This window comes from Staurois parvus, unplaced genomic scaffold, assembly GCF_062004578.1.
Source record: "Staurois parvus isolate SC_StPar_1 unplaced genomic scaffold, SC_StPar_1.0 ptg001328l, whole genome shotgun sequence".
NCBI lineage: Eukaryota > Metazoa > Chordata > Amphibia > Anura > Ranidae > Staurois > Staurois parvus.
Genome location: NW_028319124.1, coordinates 4,224,754 through 4,234,459, shown reverse-complemented (window position 1 = coordinate 4,234,459; position 9,706 = coordinate 4,224,754).

Sequence of the window (9,706 nt, the reverse complement as noted above, 5' to 3'; positions counted from 1 at the left end):
AACGATCCCCGCAGAATGGATTGGATCTGTGGATTGAGCATAATGGATCGGACTCCGTACCATTACAGAATGTTCAATCTGCAGATCCAATCCATCCTGCGGGGATCGTTGGCATGCAACCTATACGGGGTGACACCGGACCTGCTCCATGAAAAGGTAAGTTGTAAAGCAAGCTGACGATCCCCGCAGGATGGATCGGATTTGTGGATTGGGAAGCATAATGGATCAGACTCCAAAAAAAATTTCCTTTGTTTCTATTATACATTTTTTCAAACAGGTAATTTTTCACTTCACTGATGTGCGTTGATGAGGCTGCACTAATATGCAGCACTGATAGGCACTGATAGGCAGCACTGATGAGGTGGCACGGATAGGCAGCACTGGTGGGCACTGACAGGCTGCACTGATGAGGTGATACTGATGAGGCAACACTGTTGGGCATTGAGGCACTAGTGATGCTGCACTGATAGGCGGCACTGACAGGTGGCACGAATAGGCACTGACAGGCGGCACTGACTGGCGGCATTGACTGGCAGCACTGATGAGCACTGATGGGCGCAATTGCTGGGTGGCACTGCTAGGCAGCACTGATTGGTGGCACTGCTGGGCACTGATGGGCACTGGTGGGTGGAACTGGTGGGCACAGGTGGGCGGCACAGCTGGGCACTGATGGACGGCACTACTGGGCATTGATGGGTGACACTGATGGGCACTGGTGGGTGGAACTGTTGGGCACAGGTGGGCAGCACTGCTGGGTGGCACTGATCATCAGTGCCCTGATTATCGGTGCAGATGTCCTCTGTGACATTTGCCAGTTATCGGCAGTACTGTCAGTGCTGCCACAGAGTGAAGAAAGTGCTCCCGATAACCAGCAACTGTATTTACTTTGTGATCTGCTTTGTCATTGGACACAGCTAATCACGTGGTAAAAGCCCGCTGTGATTGGCCTTTTAACTAGTCATGTGATCAGCTGTGTCCTTAGGACACTGCGATTACTGACAGCACCGGCTGCCCGCTGCTATGGGGGGGCGCAGGGGACGCGTTCTGGGAGGACATCATATGACACCTTCCCAGTACTGGACAACCGTATTGTGGCCATCATTCGGCTATAATGTGGTTGTAAAGTGGTTAAACCAGTGGTCTCCAAACTGTAGCCCAGGGGCCAGATGTGGCCCTTTGCTTGCTTTTATCTGGCCCATGGAGCACTATTCCATCTTCTGACAAAAGCATTGGGCATGTGTTCTCCTATTGACACCAACAATTGGCCATATGTTCTGCCAATGACACCAATGAAGGGGCAGAATTCCTCCCAATGATAATAACAATGGGGCACTATTTCTCCCACTGACACCAACAATTGGGCATATGTTCTCCTAATGACACCAACAATTGGGTACTATTCCTGCCACCGACACAAACAATTGGTCCTATGTCCTCATAATGTCACCAGCAATAGGGCACTATTCCTACCACTGACAACAGCAATGGAGTATTGTTTGCTCCCACTGACACCAGGACATTTTCTACTCCCACAGTATAGCCCCCCCCCCCCCCCAAAGTCTGAAACCCGGTATTCTGGACCTTTGTTTAGAAAGTTTGGGGACAGACTACAACATTTAATGTGAAAATGGCTTAATGTAGCTTAACGTGTAATAAACTGCCTAAATCTCAAATCAATTGACTTAAAACTTTGCACAGCCCAAGTTCTCAACACACCAAACATGTCCTAGAAGTTTAATAGATTTTGACCTTCCACAAAGAAAATGAGGGACATTAAGCTTGTTTTTTAGGGAGCTTAATGTGGCTTAACGTACAAAAAAGAGTTTAGATGTTTACCAATTTCCCCCAAACGTCACACAATACAAGACTCTACATCACGGGTACTGAATTAAAATTCATGGAGGTCCGGTTTTTAATACTTTCTTTCTGCAGAGGTCCGAATCTCATTTTTCTTCTATGACTCAGGTCTTTTACGTCACAGTCCCTTTTCAATTATTGCCCTTTTCCAATCACAGCCCTCCTTACATCACAACCCCCTTTCACATCAGAGCCCCCCAACATTACAGCCCCGCTCACATCACACCCCCCTTGAAATCATAGACCCCTCCCTCACATCACAGTCGCCCTTGCAATCACAACCCCCCACATCACAGCTCACCCCCTCTTGACATCACAGCCCTCCTCCTCACATCACAAACCCTTCATATCAGAGCCCCCCTCTCACATTACAGCCCCCCATATCATAGCTCCCCCCTCACATCACAGCCACCCATATCACATCACAGCCCACCCATATCACAGCTCCCCCATTTTACATCACAGCCCAACCATATCACAGCTCCCCCATCTCGCATCACAGCCCGCCATATCACAGCTCCCCCTCCCACATCACAGCTCCCCCATCTTACATCACAGCCCGCCATATCACAGCTCCACATCTCATATCACAGCTCCCCCTTCTCACATCACAGCTCCCCATCTCACATCACAGCCCGCCATATCACAGCTCCCCATCTCACATCACAGCCCACCCATATCACAGCTCCCCCATCTTACATCACAGCCCGCCTTATCACAGCTCCCCCATCTCACATCACAGCTCCCCCTTCTCACATCACAGCCTGGCATATCACAGCTCCCCCATCTTACATCACAGCCCGCCATATATCACAGCTCCCCATCTCACATCACAGCCCACCCATATCTCAGCTCCCCCATCTTACATCACAGCCCACCTTATCACAGCTCCCCCATCTCACATCACAGCTCCCCCTTCTCACATCACCGCCCGGCATATCACAGCTCCCCCATCTTACATCACAGCCCGCCATATATCACAGCTCCCCATCTCACATCACAGCCCGACATATCACAGCTCCCCCTCCCACATCACAGCTCCCCCTTCTCACATCACAGCCAAGCATATCACAGATCCCCATCTCACATCACAGGCCGACATATCACAGCTCCCCTTCCCGCATCACAGCTCCCCCTTCTCACATCACGGCCCCCCATACCACAGCTTCTCCTTCTCACATTATTGCCTCCCCTCTCACAAACCTTCATCACAGCACCTCCCCATTCTCATCACAGCCCCTTCTATCATGGCTCCCCATTCTCACATCACACCCCCCCCATATCACAGCCCCCATATCACAGATTCTCCCAATCACACCACGGCTCCCCAAGTATTACAATTCCCCTCTCTCACAGCCACTCATATCACAGCTCACCCCTCACAGCTCCCCCTCTCACTTCCCAGCCCCCCATATCACAGCTCCCTCTCTGACATCACAGCCCCCCCCATAATCTCCTCCTTAACTCAGTGTTGTGGAGGGTGGGGAGAGTGGCAGGGTAGACTCCTCTTCTGGGTGCGCACACCTGCTGCTGCCATTAGGCTCTATGCCTCCCATCCTCCTCCTTACTGTGGGTTCAGTGGTGGATGAGTGCATTGGGGGGAAGAGGTTGGGCATATTCCTGTATTTCCTCCAGCCCACTCTGCTGTGACTTCAACAGCGTTGGCAGGTGGGTGATTGTGGGGGGGAGGGGATTCGAGTCCTCCTTGCTGTGGGTTCAGTGGCGACGAGTGTATTCAGGGGGAGGGGGAGGGAAGCTGTTGCTCCCCCTGTAGACCCTCCATTCCTTCCGCCCGCTCTGCTGCCGTGAGCAGGTGCATGGGGGGGTCCAGGTCCCTGTCCTCCTTGCCATTTCTCCCACCCTCTGGAGGGCAGTAATCCGTAACATCTGCAGTGGTGGGAGGAGAGGAGTCCGCTTAGGCTGCTGGGTGGTGCAGCCGAGGTCAAGATTGAACTACCACTTGGTCCATGTACGGACCGCAGTCCGCCATTTAGTGAAGACTGCTCAACATGTACCAACCAATTGTGAAAATTTCAAGTTGTTTCATAAAACATGCCAAAAGTTGTTCAGACGTAATAATTTTTTTTCCTAATGAATGTAAACAGCTTATTGTAAATATAGCTTTATGTGCCATAATGTTTCTAGACCTTTATCAATTGACTGGAAACTTTGCACAACTTGAAGCTGAGTTGCACCCAAAAGAGGACTTTAAGGGCCTGTCCCCCACTCCTGTTGGCACTTTTCACAAGTGGGGGGAGCAGGTACCCAATTTTGACAGATAACTGCTCACACTTCCACTCCGACTGCCTAGGCAATCGAAAGCGGAAGTTCTCCTTCCCTCCCCCCCTGCAGTCTTCAGGGAAACACATGACAGGTCCCAGAAGACTGCTTGACCATTCACGATGCGCAGCACTCCTCACGCATGCACACTGGGCACCAGGCTATGAAGCCGCAAGCTGTCACAGCCAGGTGCTCTTGGTTAAGATGCCAGCACTGATGAAAGAAGACTGTGGGTGAAACCGGCTAGGGTGAGGACACCGCTGGATCATGGGTCACTGATATAACATTTATAGGTAAAGTTGATCCAGGGAATATCCAATTGCCTCTCTGGGGATCAGGAAGGAATTTTTATCCAGCAGGAGCAAATTGGATCACGCTTTGCTGGGGGGTTTTTTGCCTTCCTCTGGATCAACTGTGGGTATAGGATTATAACTTTTTTTTTTTTTTCCTATGGTTGAACTGGATGGACTTTTGTCTTTTTTCAGCCAGACTAACTATGTAATTATGGGACAGGTGAGCGGTTGTTTTTTTGAAAGTCAGCAACTAAAGTTTTTGCAGCAGCTGTCTTTTATTTTTTTCACAGGAGACTGAAACTTCTTTGTAAGCTTTCAGTTTTCCAAAAGTATTCTGTAAGTTTCATGGATTTTGGTTTCCCTCAAGGAAAATGAATGGCATTAAGCTTGCTTTTTGGGGAGCTTAACATTAAGCTCCCCAAAAACAAGCTTAATGTCCCCCATTTTCTTTGTGGCAGGCCAAAATCTATGAAACTTCTAGGACATGTTTGGGATGTTGAGAACTTGCGCTGTGCAATGTTTCAAGTCAATTGATTGAGATTTAGGCAGTTTATTACATGTTAAGCTACATAAAGCCATTTTCGCATTAAATGTTTTAGTCTCTCCCGAATTACACTTTGAGACTGGATTTCACTTAGGGCTCTTTCACACGGGCGTTCCATATGTCTGTTTTTCATCTATCCATTTACGGATGAAAAACAGACACCAACGTATTTCTATGAACTAGCGGATATACACGGTTGATCATCCGTTTACATCCGTTAATGTCCACATCTGTTAACATTCGTTTTTTTGAACTGAAGAAAACCCAATGTTTCTTTTGTAAAAAAACTGGAACGGACGAAAAACGGATGTAAACGGACATATGGTCCATTTTGCATCTGTTTTTGCATTGGTAAAGGATGTAAAAAACTGATGTAAAAACTGACGAGAAAATGACGAGAAACTGATGAAAAAACAGATGTAAGCGGATCAAAAATGAAAATGAAAACGGAAGTAAAAAGTGGAGTCTTGATCTGTTTAGCTCCAATTTAGAAAAAAAAAAAAAAACGCAACTGGACTGATGAAAAAAATGGAACACCCGTGTGAAAGGACCCTAAGGAGTGGAATGATCATTGTACTTGGGAAACATGCTGTACTTAGCTATGCATGTCATCACTTGTCTTTTGCATATATATATGGGTGTTGCTCTACCACCCAATTACATCAGATTGATTGACCCTTGATGGGGTGTAAAAAAAGAGGTGGTGATGTGTTGTTCATTGTATTAAAGTGTATCTAAACCAAAAAACACATATAAAATACATTGCGGCTTATCAGTCCTTAAATGTGGTGATTGCATTTGTTTTCTTTTTTTCCCACCTGGTGATCCTGCCATTAACCTACTTCCTGTACTAGGGTGATCACTGTACTGTATGCATGGAAGCTCAACGCTGTTTCTCTAGATCAGGAAGTATGCTAAGAACTTAGCATACCGCTCCTTGCCTTTATAACATTGGTGGGAGGTGTTCTGTAGATCACAGAGAGAGCTGGGAACAATGTAACTGAGAACAGTCTTCTGAGACAGATAGCGCAGAGAATGATCAGCTGCTGAGATTTCTGGTTGGATCAAGAGGTTTTTTTTTTTTTTATACTTGTACAGATATAACAAAACACTGTCAACGGTTTATTTAGCAGAACAAATGGGACCAAACAAGAGAAGCCTTGACTTGGCACCTGAAGAAGGTGCATCTGTATTCTTGTATTCATCATGGCTGTGGTAAACGAATTTTGGACTGATACTAATGCAGTAGACGGGTTTAAAACTGTCCGTTTTTTTTTTAAAAAAAAGAAAAATCGGTTGTTCAATAGGCCGACGTTACCAACGGTAAAAAAAATCGGCCGATTTTCATCCCGTCTACGGCCGGCATTTAATTACTTCTGTCCCTTACAGAGAGCTCCGCTGTTATACTTGACATGAAAAAGTATTGTGGTTGCAACAATGTATCTATTTGTATCCATTTCAGATACAGATGGCTTTATTCGGATACAAACAGATACATTGTTGCAACCGCAATACTTTTTCATGTCAAATATAATAGCAGACTGGAATTCTTCTTCTTTTTCTTCTTCTTGCAGGTCACGGCTCATGCGCAGATTTTTTATCGGTAAAACGATTGGCAGATTTGCCCATCATTGCTGGGAAAATCGGTCAATCGGCAAAATTGGCCAATTTTTTTCCAAATTTACAGATAAAAAAAATGTGGCAAACCCCTGAAAAACGGACCAATTAACCCATTAACGGTGCGAAAATTGGCCGATTTTTTTTTCCGGCCGATTTTCGACCCGTCTATGGCCTGCATAAGTTGATGTGAGAGGAATGTGGCAAGCAGTCATACTTAGGGCTCCTTCACACATGCGTCAATACCATGTATTTAAGCATTTATTCAGAATTTTTAAAGCCTAATAACTGCCCTTCAATGCCTGCTATGAATATTACAATGGGCGCCACACAGTGCTGTACACACAGAAGTGGTAGCGTGGTGTTAAAAATTAATCAGCACGTCACTTAAATGAGGCATCAATGCTTGTCAGCCACCTCCATTGATTTCAGTGGTAATGCTCTGTAACAGCACCTATAGTATTTATGACGTATTAGTGACTCATTTATAAAGTGTTAGCTGGATGCTGGAGGAGAGGCACTGGAAGTTCCTGTATCCCAGAAAGCACTGGGAAACAATAGAGAACTGGGACAGAGCAGCTCCAGGCTTTTCCTGCTTGTACAGTGCAACCATGTGGTGACACCAATTGCTTCTGTGTGCGGGCAAAAGCATCAACCAACCAGAAATACTGACAGTGCCAGGCAGGAGCAGAGGCATTGACAGTTATTACCAGTGGCAAAGCTTTTTGTTTCAGCAAAGCTGTGCTGAACCAAGCCATGTGTTAAAGAAATCAAAGTATATGAATCCATCTTGCAGAGAATTCACAAAAATGTCTGCTATAACAAGTTGCATTACTAGAACCTTCAGGGCCCTGGTGCAATAAACCATGAAGGGCCCCCCTGACCCCTAGCCGGGGTCCTTGCCTCCGAGCCCAGTGGTGGAATGCCAGGGCCCAGTCGCAAGTGAACCTTTGTGACCCTGGTAGTTTTGCCACTGGTTTTTATTTTTGTTTTATGTTTATTTTTTTTCCATATTATTTTTTTTAATATTTTAAAAAAAAATGTTAAGGAGCCCTATTGAGGGCCTTTGGTGAAATATCAGGGGTCTAAACAGACCTCTGATGTTCCAACTTTGAGACAGAGAAAGGAGATTAAGGACACAGCCCTCAAGCTCCATCTCTGCAACCTCAGCTGCACCAAATAAATGGACAGGAATAGCTGTGTACAGAGCTTCCTATCTATTCATAAACTGGAGCACCATTGTGACAGGAGTCACTTTCGGTGGGGGGCCCATGGAACCCAGCTCACTTTGGAGAGGCGGGGAGACCCCTGTCTCAGCTCCCCATATCCCTATTATGTGTAAGTCACCCTGTGCCTGTTAAGGGTACAGGGTGATCGGTTCTAATATTGGGGTGGGGGTTGTTGATTGTTTAATGCCATCTGGTTGCATCCCATTGTTCTATTGTGTGTCTTGCTTGAGAGCAAATAATTATGGGATGGATGTGTTTACGTGTGTTAGCTTGGGGGGGGGGGGTGTCTCCAGCAGCCCTCCCTCCTGATGGGACTGTCCGCTGTTGTGAAGTTTGAATAACTGTGTGCCTCTTGTTGCTAAGTGTAGATTTCCCCACCCTGTGTCATTATACAGGGAGGGGGGATTGCCCCCTGAGTGTATAAAAAGCCAGTTTGAGGTTCAAATAAAGAGTTCCATGTTCAGACAGACTAGTCTTGTTTGGTTGGCTGTGGTGCCTGTGGTCGGTGTTTGGACTGGGAAGCGGTATTATAACGGAAGTACCCAAGCGCAGACTGGGTCGGTTCTGTTACAACCATAAACACAGTTTACTATGCCTCCATTATGAATGTACAGTCAGTGATTGGTAGGGATCACTAAATCTATTCATTAAGACAAGGAACAGGCAGATAAATGACACATTTAATGGCCCTTTCCCTGCTCTCCATCCTGACTGCATTTCCCACAGCAGTCGGCGGGAGAGAGGGGGGGGGGAAGCTGGAAGAGCTGCCAGAAACGAGGGGGGCCAAGAGAGATCACAGAAGGGTGGGGAAAGAGCACAGGGGGGTAGGGGGGAATACAGGTGGGCAGTAGAAAGAAACTGGATATGAGGAGTGGCAGGGCAGCTGCATACAAAGAAACTGATCTCTCCATTTTCCTTATGCAGCTGATGAATGGCCGCTTTTCCTCCTTTCCTTTCTGCAGGCATTCAGTGGCTGCAGGAGGAAAACGGGGAGGTCGGTTCCTCTGTATGCAGTCTTCCTACTGCTCCTCCAATTCAGGTGTACAGGGCGGGCCGCAGTGGCCCCTTGGAGAATTGGGCTGAGTCGCAATTGCAACCCCTGTAGGTATGCCCCTGACTATAACACCACAACCTAAGCATGCCTCAAAGTAGATCATTTCCTTTACAGCACTTTCCACTAGAAATGCAACACTTTCATGGGCTTGTATCAAGCATTATTGAAGCTTTTTTTTAACATTTCAAAAACATGTAATAAATGCTATTGGTGCATTAATGAGCATTGCTTCATTCTTCACAATCAACACAAGTGTTAGAAGCTCACCAGAGACACTCTCAGGAGGAAAAATATTTTCATGTTACAAATGTGGAAAAATTTTCCAAAAAGTTTAACATGGCAGTATCACCAAGGAGTCCACAGGGGACAAGACAAGATCTTTTTCACTGCTAAAAGTTTGTCAGAGAAGGAAAAGGAAGCCATTGAAAGTCTGTGGAGTAATATGAAGGTAAACTATCTTGGCCACTGTGTTTTCAGTTTTTGTTCTCTTCCACAGCTAAACCAGCTAAAGAATTTTCAGCATTTGGCACACTTCAAGGTGCATCAGATACTTACATCAGCCGCTACTTGGATAATACGTCACTACTGTGTCCTTGCAAAGCTGTAACGGTGTAACAACCAGTGGATAGAACCACAGATCGTAGAGGGGGACCAGGCATCTGACAGTCCCAAATGTATATTAGATACAAAAGATTCTTTTTAGGCTTAGCTCTGCAAGAGAACAATGACTGCACTTGTACTTGAACCACTGCCTGATAGTTAAATTGAGTATTGTTGTGTAATTACAAAAGTACTATGATTCTGTTTAGGAACCACTATACATATACTTAGG